General features: G+C 44.3%; 1 long non-coding RNA gene across 1 annotated transcript in view; it reads left to right on the forward strand.

Moving 5' to 3' along the window:
- Positions 1–12294: 12294 nt before the first annotated feature.
- Positions 12295–20692, forward strand: part of LOC308610968 — a 49457-nt gene continuing 41059 nt past the window's right edge. The window contains exon 1 of the long non-coding RNA XR_014014718.1: positions 12295–12367. This is a non-coding gene — a long non-coding RNA (uncharacterized lncRNA). The remainder of the gene's footprint in view (positions 12368–20692) is intronic.

Here is a 20692-nt window from a genome sequence, read left to right on the forward strand (position 1 = left end):
TCCTTAAAAAAACTAAAAATAGAATTACCATATAATCCAGCAATCCCACTACTGGGTATATACCCAGAGAACACCATAAATCAAAAAGACACATTCACCACAATGTTCATTGCAGCACTATTTACAATAGCCAGGTAATGAAAGCAACCTAAGTGCCCACAGACAGACGAATGGATAAAGATGTGGTACATATATACAATGGAATATTACTCAGCCATATAAATGAATGAAATTGGGTCATTTGTAGAGACCTTGATGGATCTAGAGACTGTCATACAGAGTGAAGTAAGTCAGAAAGAGAAAAACCAATATTGTATATTAATGCATATATGTGGAACCTAGAAAAATGGTACAGATGAACTGGTTTGCAGGGCAGAGATAGAGACACAGATGTGGAGAACAAACTTATGGACACCAAGGGGGGAACGCCATGTGAGGGTGGTGGTGGGATGAATTGGGAGACTGGGATTCACATGTGCACACTTATATGTATAAAATAGATATCCAATAAGAACCTGCTGTATAAAAGTAATAAATAAATTTTAAAAATTAAAAATAAGTAAATAACATTTAATAAAATAAAACAGAAAAATGTTTTTCCCTTCACAGAGACGTCTTTATATTAATGCATTATTTCCATGTTTATATCACCAAATTAAAAAATAAAAAGTGGAATAAATAAAATATATTTTGAACCAAAAAGAAAAAAAGAAAAACAGAACCCACCATTTATACAGAGGAAAATCGTATCAGGGCACTTGCTGCAGTGGTAAAATATTCTTAAGTTGGTCAGAGGTGGGAAATCATCTCCCATGCAGTCAGCAGTGTTCCCCCCCACAAGGAGAATCCTCATTGCAAAGCTGGGGGACTGTGTTGAAGCGTCTGTGAGTAAATGTGAGCTGAGCCCCAGTCCTGCTGCAGCTAAACTCTTCCCACCCTTTCCAGGTAAAACACCTGAATATGTACAAGCACTTGCAAGCCTAGAGGAAGGGCTGTGGAGCCACACCAGCGACAGCACGCAGGCTGACTTGGTGCCTGCAGGACAGCCAGGATGGTCCTGGCCCCAGATGTTCTTCTGGAAGCTTTCCATTTTCCTGCCTGAGATACCCCTCCTGCCACGGCCACCACTGCTTTTTTACTTCCTCACCTCTGCCTGGGGAGAATTTCCAGCGGCAGGTATGGGTGACACATCCTCTTCTTTAGCAGGTGGCAGCCTGGCAACTCCTGCAGAAAGACAAGCAGAGCCCCACTCACACTGGGCCACCCAAAAAGCCACGGCCCCTCACACCCTCCCACAACCCCAGCCCCGACACTGCTGACGGGGCAGAGAATATGGCGTCAGGCACAGCTACAGGGGCTCTTGCTGACTGGAGAGGTGTTTATATTGACCTCAACCCAGGCACACCTTGGGAGGGCTGGAAGGCAGTGTACAGCTGCCCAAATCAGCCAATCCTCTACCCTCAGGGGCTCACAGTTGCAGAAAATGAACCTTGCTAAAAGGGCCAGGCCCAAGGAACAGGTGTGGGCTCTTGAGAGTTAGGATAGACAAGAGGCTGCAGCTGCGGCTTGTTTTATTACAATTTTATCTGGTCCATGAGTGGAAAACAACTTCAAGAAGACCCTATCCTAATGAGAAGAACCCAGGAGTCAGGGAGCGGAGTGATGGTGGGTGCAGACAGAGGCTTGGTGCCTTGGCTGCAGTGGAAGTGTCTGGAAAACCAGGCAGAGAGAGGCTGCACAGTGTGATAGCCAGGGTCACAGACCTGTCAGTGATGCTGTTTGTTAGTTCAAGTCCTGCTCTGAGGTGTTCTCTGTCAGCTGTGAGTGACAGGTGAGCTGGGGGTTCTCTGCAAGGTGGGCTATGTGCCCAGATCCTGTGTGTCCAGCCCTGCTGGGGTACCTGCCCAGGGGAGTTCCGTATCCTGGGAAGGGCCTGACCATGAGAGCCCCATGGGCTGCTGGGTAGCTGCACAGGTGAGCTCCATACCCTGGGAGGGACTTGACCACGAGAGCCCCGTGGGCTGTGTGGTGGGCGGTGCAGCCCAGGTGAGCTCCATATCCTGGGATTGGCCTGACCACGAGAGCCCCATGGGCTGCTGGAGACCTGGGGAAGTATATCAGGACAGTCAGTGAAGCCACCGAGGATATATATCCAGTAGCTCCTATTTCCTACACCCTGCTGGTCATTCTACCATCCACCAGGCCATGGCATTCTGTATTAGACTTCAATGATGCGTTCTTCTGTATTCCATTCATGTCAGAGTCACAAGAATGTTTGGCTTGTGAGTGGCAGGACACAACATGCAACAAAAGCAATAATGCTGGGCCGTCCTGCCCCAATGGTTCAAAAATCCCCACACCATCATTGGGGAAATGTCCTCTAAAGACCTAAAAGTTCTACCTCTGTAAAAGGGAACCCTCCTTCAATATGCAGATGACATTCTGATCACCAGGCTTACTAAAGACGCCTCTGAACTACCTAGCCAATAAAGGATAGAAGGTGTCCAAGAAAAAGGCTCAAATATCCAAGGCTAAGGTGACATGCCTGGGCTTCATTCTCACAGATATTCGGAGAAACGCATCCCAGGATAGGGAAGAAGCCATTTGCAGCTTAACCTCTTCTAAAATTAGAAGACAGCTTAGGGGTTCCTTGGGAGGCCAAGGTTTTCTGCATCTGGATCCTTAACTACAGTCTAATAGCTGGGCCTCTACATGAAACACTGACACGAAAAGATGATGATCCTTTTGAGTAGAATCCAGAAGCAGCCTCTCAAGAATGGAAAGAGCAGTCAATTCAGACCCTTGCCCAGGAACACCCTAATTTAGCTAAACCCTTTGACCTTTACATACACGGTCAAAGGTTAATCGCCCTTGGAGCGTTAGTGCAAAAACTGGGACCACTTGAAATGGAGCAACACAAAATGCCCTTCAGGTATGATAAACTATGGTCACCAAGGGCTTTGCCACCGAATCATCAGGCCAGGATACTGGGGTATCTAAAAAGCTGAAAATCAGCAGCCCACAAGGCCAGCTCGCTCCTAAGGGAAAATGACCCCACGTGGTGATCCTAACCACCCATCATGCCCTGAAGTTGCAGGGGTCTCTCTGTGGACACACTGACCTCGAGTGAGGAGGCCCTCACACTCCAACCTCCAGAGAGACAAAAAGGGGCAATGGGCCCCCAAGTTGACTCGTGTGACCATCACTTGACCTGGAGTTTCTCTCAAAAAACAACAAGACTGTGTCTGAAAGAGCAGACTTCTGCTTGCAGGACTTACTGCACCCAGCGTGGAGCTAATAAGCTTGGACGCAGAAAGGTATATCACACTCTCACCATAGAAATCCCTACAGACAACACGGTGATGGTGGCCAATATGACCGGCTGGACTGCTGGTTACTTCTAAAGGCCGTTGACTCAGTGGACGTCATGGTCCTGGATCACCACTGACACTGGACTGTCTGGGAGTTGTGCGGGCAGGGCTTTGACACATGGTCCTGTTTGTACATTAATTCAGGGACCTAATTAAAGAAAGCACAAATTACAGGTCAGAGCATCTAGGCTGGCAAAAACCATTTTCCTAAGGTCGCCGAACAAATGTGGTGTGGGGTGAAACCTGCCACCTCAGTATATCTGCACATCTCTTTCCTGGACCCTTAAAGGTCATTAGAATCTATAACACTTCCAATGCTGGTGCTCAGGCAGACGAGAAGTGAGGAAGGAGGCCTTGGGACAATCAACCTCACCTGGAGGCTGGTGGGGAGACGTTTTGCCCCTCCCCCCAGGTATCAGGGCTCCCACCATAGCATGAAGCAGTTACAAAAGAGGGGTCTGCACCCTCAACACCCCAAGAATGTGGAACAGAACAAAACGTAGAGGAGGTGTTTGTCTCTGGCAACGTTCATTAAAAATTCCTGGGAGATAAAAAGAGAATCTGGACAATAAAATAAAGTCTAACCTGTTTTTCCTTTGTGCTTTGTCTAATTTCACGTGCTCCTATGGTTCCGCATGCAGAGGTCCCACACCTGGCACTTCAGACCGGATTTCCTAGAACAGAATGCATGTGTCGACACCTCAGCTAGCGGGGTCCCATGCAGACTCCGTGGCATAGAGCCTGAGCTGCAGCCAACCCAGCCCTCGAGAGCTCCATCCCCTCCCTCCCACTGACGCTGCTGGGATCCCTACACAGCAGCCCAGCCCACAGCCCGTGGGGGAGTGCATACTCTCACCTCTCCATTCTGTTTTCAAAATAATGTTTCCTTTGCTTCTGAACCAAACTCAGCCTTGATCTATTGGCTCCAATGACACTGGGCATGTGGACTCCTGTTGGGGTCCACTCCAGAGGATCAGTAACAGAAATTGAGAACATAGTAACTTCAATGAACAGATGTGTGAGCAAAACTGTAGTTAACATAGAGCAGTGTATAATGCTCGGGTAAAATAAAATGTTTCTAAGAATTACATTAGATATTTCCATCACTTTCCTATAAGCAAGTTCAGTGAAGACGTCTGTCTTATTTGTCAGGTCAACATTAGAGAAATGAAGTGATTTATTTCCATGGATGTACATCGAATACTCTTGGCTGAAACTTCAATCATGTTTTGAATGCTTTTCCATTAAAAATGATACATCTCTTTCAGTTCCCCCATTTCTGAGATGTATAAAATCTTATAATTTATTATTACCAAAGGGGAAAGATAGGAGAAGGGATAAATTATCAGTTTGGGATTAACACATACACACTACTATGTATAAAATAGATCATCAACAAGGAACTACTGTATAGCACAGGGAACTACACTGAATATTTTGCAATAACCTATAAGGGGAAATAATCTGAAAAAGAATCGATATTTTTATTGACATCATCTATCAATGACAGATAAAATGTAACCTAAGCAAGGCCGATGGTGAGCACTTCTGACCCTGAAGATTTCAATCATCTAAAGTTTGGGCTCTGCCTATTTCCCAAGGCCCTTAATGGACACACGTGTAGCCGTAGCTTAAAAATTCCCCAGTTTGGGGTTCAGGGAGGCACTGATTTGGAAAAATCCCTGGTGTTCCCCTTACATGCACGGGACCCTTCCTACAGCTAAAACATGCCTGCCACACCTAGAGGATGGTACACCGTTTGATCGGAAAGAGTTTGGAAAAGGCACCTCATCTCCTCATCGCCTGGTGCTCGGGTTCACCCCTCCAGCATCTTTCCTAACAATCTCCTCCCTTGGGGATATCAGCACCGTCAACATCCTCTTGCACACAGTTTGGAATTTGTCCAGAGGAAGAAGTGGAAGGTTGAGAAAAATTTAGAGACAAGTCTTAGTTGTTTGGACAGGCACATGCAACTCTAATTTCCCATTAGGAACAAGAATTAACCAAAGGCTCAGCCTGCCTCCTCAGAACCAGAATAGGGCCTGAAGCAATCAAATGCTTTGGCGGCCAGCTCACAAAAAAAGCGAGTTACAAAATGGAGCTCAGGAGCTGACAATTCAAAGACCTGCAAAGATATAAATGATAACCAACGGCCAAAAATATATTCAGGTAAGGCAACGAAGAGGATCTGAATGAGAGGCAGAATTGCAGGAAACAGATTTCAAAAGGTACGTTGTACTCACATTTAAAACATATGAAAAGCAGCAGAATTTCTAAAATGATGCAGTTGGGCAAAAGGGTGTATGTGTTTTTTTCGTGAAATCTTCAGGAAAATAAAACACATACAGAGTTTTTGGCCAACCAAGCAAGCGGGAAATGCAAATCCGCACAACAAAGAAGTCTCAATATACACTGCTTAGAAAGGCCATCCAAAAAATGTGTACAAACCAGAAATGCAGGAGAGGCCAGGGAGAACAGGGAGCCTAGTCACGCTGATGGGTGGGGTATAAATATCCAAGAGCCACTCTGAAGAAGTGTATGATGTTTCCTAAAACATCTAAAATACAAAGCCCCCGAGCAAAGGGGACTTCAACTCATGGGCATATAACTTGGGAAGACTAATATCGACAAGACACAGGCACCCCAAAGTTTAGGGCTGCTCTGCATACAAGAACCTCACCTTCGGAACACCTAAATTATCCCAGGAAAAAGAGAAATGCATAAAGAAGTTGTGGTAATTTTGTACAACGGAATATCACTCAGACGTGAAATCAATGCCATAAGGCCAGTAGCAGCATAATGAGTGGATTTAGGTATGATGATTCTAAGTGAAATTAGTCACACAGAAAAAAAGAATCTTATCATAAGATATCACTTACAGAGGGAATGTCAACATCACAACACATGAACTGAATTAAGAAAGAGAACAGAGTCTCACATTTAGAAAACACTCTTATGCCTGCTTAAAGGGAAAGGAGAGGTGGGGTGATGCATAAAACCAGAGTTTGATATTAGCACAGGTAACATTCCATAAACCAAATACAGAAGAGACAGGACCTACACCTTCCTCAGTGAACGGGACTCAAAACCCCTATTCCCCGCAGAGGAATATATCTGACTAGTAAGAATCTTAAAACCTATGTATTGATATGTCTCTGTAAGGGAATCAAATATGTCTAGATCGGCATAAACACGTCAGTGAAAATCAACTCAACCCCATTATAAAAATGAATTTCAAAAAAAAAAAAACAGAAAAACAGCGAAATTCTTACACAATTCCTTCAGGGGTTCTGATGAAACCTGGAATGACCCTATCTGCAAAGACAACTGGATGAGACATAAGGCTGGACACTTGGGACTGAGAGGCCTGATAAGATTGGGAGAGAAAATGCAGACCCTTTAAAGTAGTAGTGCATGACACCATTCCATGAGTCCCAAATCTCCATGTAGAAGGGAATATCACTACAGTTATAACATGTATGGGAAACCTAGAGAATGGACACACTGTGATGACGAAAGGTTTCTAAAAGTCTCCTAATTTGTCCTCTCCTTGTGCTCCAGGTTGGCATTCCAACTGCCTTACTGTGAATCTCCCAACTTAGGAGAGTTAGCCCCTATAACCTCCTGGTTCGCACAGTTTGCTAATTGTGCAGAGGATGAAAGGGAAGAGGGAGAACCAATCAGAGAGTAGATATAGGCATTTGGACGGGCACATATCACTCTAAATTCCCGTCAGGAAGAATTAACCAAAGCCTCAGCCATCCATAGGGAACAGTATAGCCACCCCTGGAACCAGTATAGTTCCTGAAGCAAAATTGTGGATTTGCGGTCAGCTCCCAAAAATGGGATTTGAAAATTGGAGCTCAGGGGCACAGCAATTCACAAACCTGCAGAGTTAAAATGGACTGCTCTCTTCCAAAAATCTGTTGAGAGAAGGCAACGAAGCGGACTTTAAAATGAGGCAGAACTGCACAAAACATATTTCATGTGGTAAATTGGAATCACTTTTAAAGCACAGGAAAAGCATCACAACCTCGACAGTGATGCACTTGGCAAAAAACGGCGCATGGCTTTTCTCCTGAATATATTCAGGAGATAACGCATACACCCTTTTTGGCCAATCAAGCAAACGTGCAATGGAAATCCACACTACAAAGAATTGTCACTACCCAGCGGTCAAAAGGAACATCCGAAAATCTGTAAAAATCAGAAAGGCAAGAGAGACATGACAAGGACATGAAGCAATGTGATCCCAAGGGACATGGAGGATTGTGATGACAAGATTATGTAGCATTTTGCTGACAAAGGCATGGAGCATTGTGATAACAATGTTCATGGAACACTGTGATGACAAGCATCACAGAGCATTGTGATTAAAGGTATCATGGAGCAGTGGGATGACAAGGGCATGGAGCATTTTGATGACAAGAGTCCTGGATCATTGTGTTGTCAGGGTTCATGGAGCATTGTGATGAGAGTGGTCATGGAGAATTGTGATGAGAAGGTCATGTAGCATTGGGCTGAAAATGTTCATGGAGTATTGTGATGACAGGTGTCATGGAGCACTGTGATGACAAGGTACTGGAGCATTGTGATGAGAAGACCATGGAGCCTTGTGATGACAAGTCTCATGGAGCATTCTGATGAAAATTAGCATGCAGCATTGTGATTACAGGGGTCGAGGAGCATTGTGATGACAAGGGCATGGAGCATGGGATGAGAAGGCCAGGGAGCGTTCTGATGACATTCATCACGGAACTTTGTGATGACAAGGGCCTAGAGCATTGTGATTACAGGGGGCTTGGAGAACTGTGAGGAAAAGGGCATGGAACTTTGTGATGAAAAAGGCTTGAAGCCTTATCATGACAGGGTTCATGGAGGATACTGACTTCAAGTGTCAGGGAGCATTTTGATGACAAGGGTTTTGAGCACTGTGATGACAAAGTTCATGGAGCATTGTGATGAGAAGACCATGGATAATTGTGATGACGAGCGTCATGGGGCGTTGTGATGATAAGTGTTATGGAACATTTTGATCACAAGGATTTGGAGCATTGTGATGACAGAGGTCATGGAGCATTTTGATTTCATTGTGATGACAATAGCATGAAGCATTATGATGTTGGGCATGGTGCATTGTGATGACAGGGTTCATGGAGCATTGAGATGAAAAGGGGCATGGAGCATTGTGATTACAAGGGTCTTGGAGCATTTTGATGACAAGGGCATGGAGCATCTTGAATGAGAAGGCCATGGAGCATTCTGATGACATGCGTCATGAAGCTTTGTGATGACAAGGGCATGGAGCATTGTGATTACAGGGGTCTTGGAGCATTGTGATGACAAGGGTCATGGAGCCTTGTGATGACAAAGCTTTGGAACATTGTGATGGCAGGGGTCATGGAGCATTGTTATGACAGGGTTAATGGAGCATTGTGATGACAAGGGCATGGAGCATTGGTCTGAAATATTTCATGGATTATTGTGATGAGAGGGGGCAAGGAGCATTTTCATGTCAAGGGAACGGAACACTCTGATACTTGGGTCGTGGAGGATTGTAATGACAAGCCCATGGAGCATTGTGAGAAGAATGGCATCGAGCATAGTGATGAAAAGCATCATGGAGCCTGTAATGACAAGGGCATGTAACAATGTGATGAGAGGGTTCATGGAACATTATGATGACAATGGCATGGGGCATTGTGATGCAAAGTGTCATGGAGCTTTTTGATGACAAATGTCAGGGAGCATTATGATGACAAGGCTGTGGTGCATTCTGTTGTGAAGCGAAGGTAGCATTGTGATGACAGTGTCATGGAGAAATTTGATGAAAAATGTCATAGAACATTTCGATGACAGGGGTTATGAATATTGTAATATCAGGGGTCATGGAACATTTTCATGACAGGGTTTATGGAACACTGTGATGAAAGGGGAGTGGGTGTATTTTGATGACTAGTGAGGGAACATTTTGATATCAGTGGTGAGAGAGCATTTTGATAAGAAGTGCATGGAGCATTGTGATGACAAGGTTTATGGAGCATTGTGATGACAATGTTGTGGAGCATTGTGATGTCAAGCGCATGGCACATTGTGATGGCATGGGTCAGGGAGCACTGCGCTGACAAGCGCATGGAACACTGTGATGACAAGGGTCAAGGCGCATTGAGTTGACAAAGGGACGGAGAATTGTGATGACAAGTGTCATGGAACATTGTGATGAAAAGTTCATGGAGAATTGTGGTGACAAAGTTCACAGAACCTTGTGATGATGAGGGCTTGGACCATTGTGATGACACAGCTCATGAAGCCTTGTGATGACTGGAGTCAAGGAGCATTGTGATGACTGGGGTCATGGAGCATTGTGAAGACAAGCGCATGGAGCATGGTGATGACAGTGGCATAGAGCATTGGTCTGACAAGTTTCATGGATAATTGTGTTGACAGTTGGCATGGCACACTGTGATAACAAGGGCATAGAGAATTGTGATGACAAGGTCATGGAGTATTGCGAAGATGTGTCAGGGAGCATTGTGATAACATATTTTATGGTCCATTGTGCTGACAAGCACATGGAGCATTGTGATGACAACGGTCATGGAGCATTGTGCTGAGAAAGGCATAGAGTATTGTGATGGCAAGGGTCAAAGAGCATTGTGATGAAAATTTCATGGAGCATTGATATTAAAAAGGTCACAGAGACTGTTCATGATGAGGGCATGGAACATTGTGATGACAAAGGTCATGAAGCATTGTGATGAGTGGACTCACGGAGCATTGTTATGACATCGGTCATGGAGCATTGTGATGACAAGGGCATGGAACATTGGTCGAATAAGTTTCATGGATTATTGAAATGACAGTTGGAATGGCGCATTGTGATGACAAGGGCATGGAGAATTGTGAAGACCAGGTCATGCAGTATTGTGAAAACAGGTGTCAGGGATCATTGTGATGACATATATAATGGCCCATTATGATGACAATGGCAGGGAGCATTGTGATGCCCAGTGTCATGGAGGATTCTGATGACAAAGGTAATGGAGCATTGTGATGACAATGGCTTGGAGCATTGTGATGACAATGGACAGGGAGCATTGTGCTGGCAAGTGCATGGAGAATTGTGATGACACGGGTCATGGAGCATTTGAATGACAAGAATGAGGAGTATTTTGATGACAATGGCATGGATTATTGTGTTGAAAATGGCATGGGGCATTGTGATGAAAATGGCATGGAGCCTTTTCGTGACAGGTTTCAAGGAGCATTCTGACGACAAGAGTGCGGGAGCATTGTGATGACAAGTGTATTGAGAATTGTGATGACAAAGGTCATGGAACATTGTGATGAAAAGGGCATGGAGTATAGTAATGACAGACATCATGGAGCGTTGTGATGACAAGTGTTATGGAACATTGTGATCACAAGGGTTCGGAGCATTGCGATGACAGAGGTCATGGATCATTTGGATTTCAAAGAGCATGGAGCTTTGTGACGACAAAGGCATGAAGCAATGTGATCCCAAGGTTCATGGAGGATTGTGATGACAATGGTAATGGAGTATTGTGATGAGAAGCTCATAGAGCATTGTACCGACAAGGTCATGTAGCATTTTGCTGACAAAGACTTGGAGCATTGTGATGACAGGTGTCACAGAGCACTGTCATGACAAGTGTCACAGAGCATTGTGAATACAGAGGTTATGGAGCACTGGGATGACTAGGGCATGGATCATTTTGATGACAATGTTCATGGACTTTGGGCTGAATATATTCATGGAGTATTGTGATGACAGGGGTCATGGAGCATTGTGATGACTAGGTAATGGGGCACTGTGATGACAAGAGTCCCGGATCATTGTGTTGTCATGTGTCATGGAGCATTGTGATGATACTGGTCATGGAGCATTGCGATGAGAAAGTCATGGAGCATTGGGCTGAAAATGTTCATGGAGTACTGTGATGACAGGGGTCATGGAGCATTGTGATGACAAGGGCATGGAGCTTTGAGATGACGGGGCATGGATAATTGTGATGACAAGGGTCATGGAGCATTCTAATGACATGTTTGCGGAGTATTGTGCTGACAAATTATGTAACACTGTGATGAGAAGTGTCATGGAACAGAGTGATGCCAAGAACTTGGAGAATTGTGATGACTAGGGAATGGAGCATTGTGATGGCAAGACCGTGGAGCATTGTGATGAGAAGACCATGGATAATTGTGATGAAGAGAGTCATGGAGCACTGTAATGACAAGGGCTATGGAGCATTTTGATGTCAGGCGACATGGAGCATTTTGATGACAAGGGTCATGGAGCAATGTTATCCCAAGTTTCATGGAGGATTGTGATGACAATGGTAATAGAGTATTGTGATGACAAGCGAATAGAACATTGTAATGACAAGGTCATGTAATATTTTTTTGAAAAAGGCATGGAGCATCGTGATGACAAGTGTCATGGAGCACTGTGATACAAGCATCACGGAGCATTGTGAATACTGAGGTCATGGAGTATTGGGATGACACGGGCATGGATCATTATGATGTTAAGTGTCATGCAGCATTGGGCTGAAAATGTTCATGGAGTATTGTGATGACAGGGGTCATGAAGCATTGTGATGACAGGGTTCATGGAGCACTGAGATGAAAATGGCAATGGAGAATTGTGATTACAGGGGTCTGGGAGCATTGCGATAACAAGGGCAAGGAGCATTGTGATGAGAAGGCCATGGAACATTCTGATGACATGTGTCATGGAGTGTGTGAGGATAAGGTCATGGAGCATTGTGATTACAGGGGTCTTGGAGCATTGTGATTACAAGTGTCATGGAGCCTTGTGATGACAAGGCCGTGGAACATTGTGATGGCTGGGGTCATTGAGCTTTGTTATGACAGGTGTAATGGAGCATTGTGATGAGAAGGGCATGGAGCATTGTGATTACAAGGGTCTTGGAGCATTGTGATGACAAGGGCATGGAGCATTGTGAGGAAAAGTCCATGGAGCATTCTGATGACATGCATCTTGGAGCTTTGTGATGAAAAGGGCATGGATCATTTTGATTACATGGGTCTTGGAGCATTGTGATGAAAAGGGCATGGATCATTGTGATGAAAAAGGCATGGAGCCTTGTCATAACAGGGTTCAAGGAGCATACAGACAACAAGCGTCAAGGAGCATTTTGATGACAAGTGTATAGAGCATTGTGATGACAATGGTCATGGAGCATTGTGATGAGAAGACCATGGATAATTGTGATGAAGAGCGTCATGGAGCACTGTAATGACAAGTGCTATGGAGCATTGTGATGTCAGGGGACATGTAGCATTTTGATGAAAAGTGTCATGGAGAATTTTGATGACATTGCTAATGGAACATTGTGATGTCATAGGTCATCGAACATTGTGATGATAAGTTAATGTAGCATTGTGATAACAGGAGTCATGGAACATTGTGATGACAGGGGTGGGGAACTATTGTGATGAATAGTGATATAACAGTGTGATATAAGTGGTGAGAGAGCATATTGATGAGAAGTTCATGGAGCATTGTGATGTCAAGGTTAATGGAGCATTGTGATGACAAGATTGTGGAGCACTGTGATGACAAGCGCATGGTGCATTGTGATGACGTGTCATGGAGCATTGTGCTGACAAGCGCATGGAGCTTTGTGATGACAACGGTCATGGAGCACTGCGCTGAGAAAGGCATAGAGTATTGTGATGACAAGGGTCAAAGAACATTGTGATGAAATTTCCATGGAGCATTGAGGTTAAAAAGGTCACAGAGACTGTTAATGACGAGGGCATGGACCATTGTGACGACAAAGGTCATGAAGCATTGTGATGACTGGAGTCACGGAGCATTTTGATAAGAAGGGCAAGGAGCATTGTGATGCCAAGGGCATGGAACATTGGTGTAATAAGTTTCATGGATTGTTTCAATGACAGTTGGAATGGTGCATTGTGATGACAAGGGCATGGAGAATTTTGAAGACCAGGTCATGCAGTATTGTGAAGACATGTGTGAGGGAGCATTGTGATGACATATGTAATGGTCTATTGTGATGACAATGGCATGGAGCATTGTGATGCCAAGTGTCATGGAGGATTCTGATGACAAAGGTAATGGAGCATTGTGATGACAATGGCTTGGAGCATTGTGATGACAAGGGTCAGGGAGCACTGTGCTGGCAAGTGCATGGAGAATTGTAATGACACGGGTCATGGAGCATTTTGATGACAATCTTGTGGAGTATTTTGATGACAATGGCATGGAGCATTGTGATGAAAATGGCATGGGGCATTGTGATGAAAAAGGCACGGAGCCTCTTAGTGACAGGGTTCAAGGAGCATTCTGACGACAAGAGTCAGGGAGCATTGTGATGACAAGTGTATTGAGAATTGTGATGACAAAGGTCATGGAATATTGGAATGAAAAGGGCATGAATATTGTGATGCCAGGCATCATGGAGCGTTGTGATGACAAGTGTTATGGAACATTGTGATCACAAGGGTTTGGAGCATTGTGATGACAGAGGTCATGGATCATTTTGATTTCAAGCAGCATGGAGCACTGTGATGACAACGGCATGAAGCAATGTGATCCCAAGGTTCATGGAGAATTGTGATGACAATGGTAATGCAGTTTTCTGATGTCAGGCGCCTAGAGCATTGTAATGAAAAAGTCATGTAGCATTTTGCTGAAAAAGGCACAGAACATTGTGATGTCAGGTGTCATGGAGCACTGTGGTGACATGCGTCACTGAGCATTGTGAATACAGGGGTCATGGAGCATTGGGATAACTAGGGCATGGATCATTGTGATGACAAGGTTCATGGAGCATAGTGCTGAAAATGTTCATGGAGTATAGTGATGACAGGGATCATGGGGCATTGTGATGACTAGGGAATGGAGCATTGTGTTGACAAGTGTCCCATATCACTGTGTTGTCAGCGCTCATGGAGTGTTGTGATGACAGGGGTCATGGAGCATTGTGATGACATGGCAAGGAGCATTGTGATGACAAGGGCATGGAACATTCTGATGACATGCGTCATGGATCTTTGTGATTACAAGGGCATGGAGAATTTTGATTACATGTGTCTTTGAGCATTGTGATGACAAGTGTCATGGAGCCTTGTGAATGAAAAAGCCTTGGAACACTGTGATGGCAGGGGTCATGGAGCATTTTTATGACAGGCGTAATGGAGCATTGTGATGAGAAGGACATAGAGCATTGGTCTGTAATATTTCATGGATTATTGTGATGAGAGTGGGCATGGAGCATTGTGATGACAAGGGCACGGAACACTGTGATACATGAGTCAAGGAGGATTGTAATGACAAGGTCATGGAGCACTGTGATGATAAGGGCATCGAGCATTTTGTTGACAAGTGTCGTGAAGCTTTGTGATGACAATGACATGGAACTATTTATGCCAAGGGTCATGGAGGTCTGTGATGACAAAGGTCATGGAGCATTGTGATGACATGGGTGTGGTGCATTGGGATGAGAAGGCCAGGGAGTATTTTGGTGACAAGGTTATGCAGGAATTTGATGAAAATTGTAATGGAACATTTTGATGACACGGGTTATAGAACATTGTGATGTCAGGGGTCATGGAGCTTTGGGAAGAAAAGGATCATGGAGCATTTTGAAGACAGGTGTTATGGAACATTGTGATGTCAGGGGTCATGGAACATTGTGATTATAAGGGGATGTAGAATTGTGATGACAGGGGTCATGGAATATTGTGATTACAGGGTTGAGGGAGTATTGTGACGACTAGTGATGGAACATTGTGATATCTCTGGTGAGAGAGCATGTTGATGAGAAATGCATGGAGCATTGCGATTACAATGTTTATGGAGCATTGCAATGACAAGTTTGTGGACCGTTGTGAGGAAAAGTGCGTGGCACTTTGTGATGACAAGGGTCATGGAATATTTTTTCTGCCAAAGGCATGGAGCACTGTGATGACAATGGTCAAGGAGAATTGTGATGAAAAGTTCATGGAGCATTGTGGTTACCAATGTCACAGAGCCTTGTGATGACGCGGGCATGGACCATTGTGATGACAAACGTTATGTAGCATTGTGATGACTGGAGTCACAAGCATTGTGATGACAGGGGTCATGGAGCATTGTGATGACTAGGGCATGGAGCATTGTGATGACAGGGTCATGAAACTTTGGTCTGAAAAGTTTCATAGATTATTGTGATGACAGTGTGCATGGTGCATTGTGATGACAAAGGCATGGAGCATTGTGATGAGATGGTCATTGAGTATTGTGAAGACAGGTGTCATTGAGCACTGTGATGACATATGTCATGGTCCATTGCAATGACAATGGCAGGGAGCATTGTGATGCCAAATGTAATGGAGGTTTGTAATGACAAATATAATGGAGCATTGTGATGGCTAGGGCTTTGAGCATTATGATGAGAATGGCCATTGAGAATTTTCATGACAAGGGCAAGATGCATTGTAATGACAAGGTCCTGGAGCATTGTGATGAGAAAATCGTGGAGCCTTGTGATGACAAGACTCATGGAGCATACTGATGAAGAGGGGCATGGATCATTGTGATTACAGGGGTCTTGGAGCATTGTGATGAGAAGTGTCATGGAGCCTTGTTATGATAAGTCCATGGAACATTGTGATGGCAGGGGTCAAGGAGCATTGTAATGACAGGTGTAATGGAGCATTGTGATGGCATGGCCATGGATCATTGTGATGAGAAGGCCATGGAGCATTCTGATGACATGCGTCATGGAGCTTTGTGATGACAATGGCATGGAGCATTGTGATTACAGGGTCTTGGAGCATTGTGATGAAAAAGGAAAGGATCATTGTGATGAAAATGGTATGGAGCCTTGTCATGACAGGGTTCAAGGAGCATACAGACAACAAGTGTCAGGGAGCATTTTGATGACAAGTGTATTGAGCATTGTGATGACAAATGTCATGGAGCATTGTGATGAGAAGACATTGGATAACTGTGATGACGAGCGTCATGGGGCATTGTGAGGACAAGATTTATGGAATATTGGGATCACAAGGGTTTGGAGCATTGTTATGACAGAGGTCATGAGGCATTTTGATTTAATTGTGATGACAATAGCATGAAGCATTATGATGATGGGCATGGTGCAATTTGATGAGAGGGTTCATGGATTCTTGGGATGAAAAGGAGCAGGGAGCATTGTCATTACAGGGGTCTTAGAGCATTGTGATGAGAAGGGTCATGGAGCCTTGTGATGACAAGTCCATGGAACATCGTGAAGGCAAGGGTCATGGAGCATTGTGAGGAGAAGGGATGGAGCATTCTGATGACATGCGTCATGGAGCTTTGTGATGACACGGGCATGGAGCAATGTGATAAGAGCTTTCATGGAGCATTGTGATGACAATGACATTGAGCATTGTGATGCCAAGAGTCATGGATCTTTGTGTTGACAAAGGTCATGGAGCATTTTGATGACAAGGGCGTTGTGCAATGTGATGAGAAGGGCTGGGAGCATTGTGATGACAGGGTCATGGAGCAATTTGATGAAAAGGGTCATGGAACATTTTGATGACAGGGGTGATGGAACATTGTGATGTCAGGGGTCATGGATCAATTTGATGAAAAGGGTCATGGAGCATTTTGATGACAGGGGTTATGGAACATTGTGATGTCAGGGGTCATCGAACATTTAGATAATAATTGCATGTAGCATTGTGATGACAGGAGTCATGGAACATTGTGATGACAGGGGTGAGGGAGTATTGTGATGAATAGTGATGTAACATTGTGATATCAGTGTTAAGAGAGCATTTTGATGAGACGTGCATGGAGCTCTGTGATGACAAGTTTTATGGAGCATTGTGATGACAAGATTGTGGAGCACTGTGATGACAAGCACATGGCACATTATGATGACATGTGTCATGGTGCATTGTGATGTCAAACGCATGGAGCACTGTGATGACAAGGGTCATGGAACACTGTGCTGAGAAAGGCATAGAACATTGTGATGACAAGGGTCAAAGAGCATTGTGATGAAAAGTTCATGGAGCATTGTGGTTAAAATGTCAGAGACTGTTAATGACAAGGGCATGGACCATTGTGATGACAAAGGACATGAAGCATTGTGATGACTGGAGTCACGGAGCATTGTGATGACAGGGGTCATGAAGCATTGTGATAACAAAGGCTTGGAGCATTGAGATGACCAGTTCATGGAGCATTGTTCTAATAAGTTTCATGGATTCTTGTGATGACACCTGGAATGGCCCACTGTGATGACAAGGGCATGGAGCATTGTGATGACCAGGTCATGCAGTATTGTGAAGACAGATGTCAGAGAGCATTGTGATGACATATGTAATGGCCCATTGTGATGACAAGGGCATGGAGCTTTGTGATGAGAAGGCCATGGAGCATTCTGATGACATGCGTTATGGAGCTTTGTGATGACAAGGGCAAGGAGCATTGTGATTACAGGGTTTTGGAGCATTGTGATGAAAAAGGAATGGATCATTGTGATGATAACGGTATGGAGCCTTGTCATGACAGGGTTCAAGGAGCATACAGACAACAAGTGTCAGGGAGCATTTTGATGACAAGTGTATTGAGCATTGTGATGACAAAGGTCATGGAGCATTGTGATGAGAAGACATTGGATAATTGTGATGACGAGCATCATGGGGCATTGTGAGGACAAGATTTATGGAATATTGGGATCACAAGGGATTGGAGCTTTGTTATGACAGAGGTAATGGAGCATTTTGATTTCATTGTGATGACAATAGCATGAACCATTATGATGATGGGCATGGTGCAATTTGATGAGAGGGTTCAAGGATCCTTGGGATGAAAAGGAGCAGGGAGCATTGTGATTAAAGGGGTCTTGGAGCATTGTGATGAGAAGGGACATGGAGCCTTGTGATGACAAGTCCATGTAACATCGTGATGGCAGCGGTCATGGAGCATTGTGAGGAGAAGGGATGGAGCATTCTGATGACATGCATCATGGAGCTTTGTGATGACACGGGCATGGAGCAATGTGATGAGAGCTTTCATGAAGCATTGTGATGACAATGACATGGAGCATTGTGATGCCATGAGTCATGGATGTTTGTGTTGACAAACGTCATGGAGCTATTTGATGACAAGGGCGTTGTGCAATGTGATGAGAAGGGCAGGGAGCATTGTGATGACAGGGTCATGGAGCAATTTGATGAAAAGGGTCATGGAACATTTTGATGACAGGGGTTATTGAACATTGTGATGTCAGGGGTCAAGGATCAATTTGATAAAAAGGGTCATGGAGCATTTTGATGACAGGGGTTATGGAACATTGTGATGTCAGGGGTCATCGAACATTTAGATAATATTTTCATGTAGCATTGTGATGACAGGAGTCATGGAACATTGTGATGACAGGGGTGAGGGAGTATTGTGATGAATAGTGATGTAACATTGTGATATCAGTGTTGAGAGAGCATTTTGATGAGACGTGCATGGAGCTCTGTGATGACAAGTTTTATGGAGCATTGTGATGACAAGATTGTGGATCACTGTGATGACAATCACATGGCAAATTGTGATGACATCTGTCATGGAGCATTGTGCTGACAAGCGCATGGAGCACTGTGATGACAAGGGTCATGGAACACTGTGCTGAGAAAGGCAAAGAGCATTGTAATGACAAGGGTCAAAGAGCGTTGTGATGAAAATTTCATGGAGCATTGAGGTTAAAAAGGTCACAGAGACTGTTGATGATGAGGGCATGGACCATTGTGATGACAAAGGTCATGAAGCATTGTGATGACTGGAGTCACGGAGCATTGTGATAACAAGGGCATGGAGCACTGTAATGACAAGGGCTTGGAACATTGGTCTAATAAGTTTCATGGATTATTGCAATGACAGTTGGAATGGCGCATTGTGATGACAAGGGAATGGAGCATTGTGAAGACCAGGTCATGCAGTATTGTGTAGACTGGTGTCAGGGAGCATTGTGATGACATATGTAATGGCCCATTGTGATGACAATGGCATGGAGCATTGTGATGCCAAGTGTCATGGAGTATTCTGATGACAAAGTTAATGGAATATTTTGATGACAATGGCTTGGAGCATTGTGATGACAAGGGTCAGGGAGGATTGTGCTGGAAAGTGCATGGAGAATTGTGATGACACGGGTCATGGAGCATTTGGATGACAAACTTGTGGAGTAGTTTGATGACAATGGCATGGATTATTGTGATGAAAGTGGCATGGGGCATTGTGATGAATATAGCATGAAGCCTTTTCTTGAGAGGGTTCAAGGAGCATTCTGACAACAAGAGTCAGGGAGCATTGTGATGACAAGTGTATTGAGAATTGTGATGATAAAGGTCATGGAGCATTGTGATGAAAAGGGCATGGAGTATTGTGATGACAGGCATCATGGAGCGTTGTGATGACAAGTGTTATGGAACATTGTGACCACAAGGGTTTGGAGCATTGTGATGACTGAGTTCATGGATCATTTTGATTTCAAGGAGCATGGAGCATTGTGATGACAAGGGCATGAAGCAATGTGATCCCAAGGTTCATGGAGGATTATGATGACAATGGTAATGGAGTATTTTGATTACAAGCACATAGAGCTGTGTAATGACAAGGTCATGTAACAATTTGCTGACAAAGGCAAGGAGCATTGTGATGACAGGTGTCATGGAGCACTGTGATGACAAGCGTCACGGAGCATTGCGAATACAGGGGTCATGGAGCATTGGGATGACAAGGGCATGGATCACTATGATAACAAGGTTCATAGAGACTTGGGCTGAAAATGTTCATGGAGTATTGTGATAACAGGGGTCATGGAACATTGTGATGACTAGGGAATTGATCATTGTTGTGATAAGGGTCCCAGATCATTGTGTTGTCAGGTGTCATGGAGTGTTGTGATTACAGTGGTCCTGGAGCATTGTGATGATATTGGTCATGGAGCATTGTGATGAGAAGGTCATGGAGCATTGTGCTGAAAATATTCATGGACTACTGTGATGACAGGGGTCATGGTGCACTGTGATGACAAGGGAAAGGAGCATGCTGATGACAAGGTCTGGAAGCCTTGTGATGAGAAGACCATGGAGACTTGTGATGAGAAATCTCATGGAGAATTCTGATGAAATGGGGCATGGAGCATTGTGATTACAGGTGTCTTGAGCATTGTGATGACAAGTGTCATGTAGCCTTGTGATGACAAGGCCGCTGAATATTGTGATGGCAGTGATCATGGAGCATTGGGCTGAAAATGTTCATGGAGTATGGTGAT

Source organism: Mesoplodon bidens (assembly GCF_964165515.1).
Source record: "Mesoplodon bidens genome assembly, contig: HAP1_SCAFFOLD_903, whole genome shotgun sequence".
Lineage (NCBI taxonomy): Eukaryota > Metazoa > Chordata > Mammalia > Artiodactyla > Ziphiidae > Mesoplodon > Mesoplodon bidens.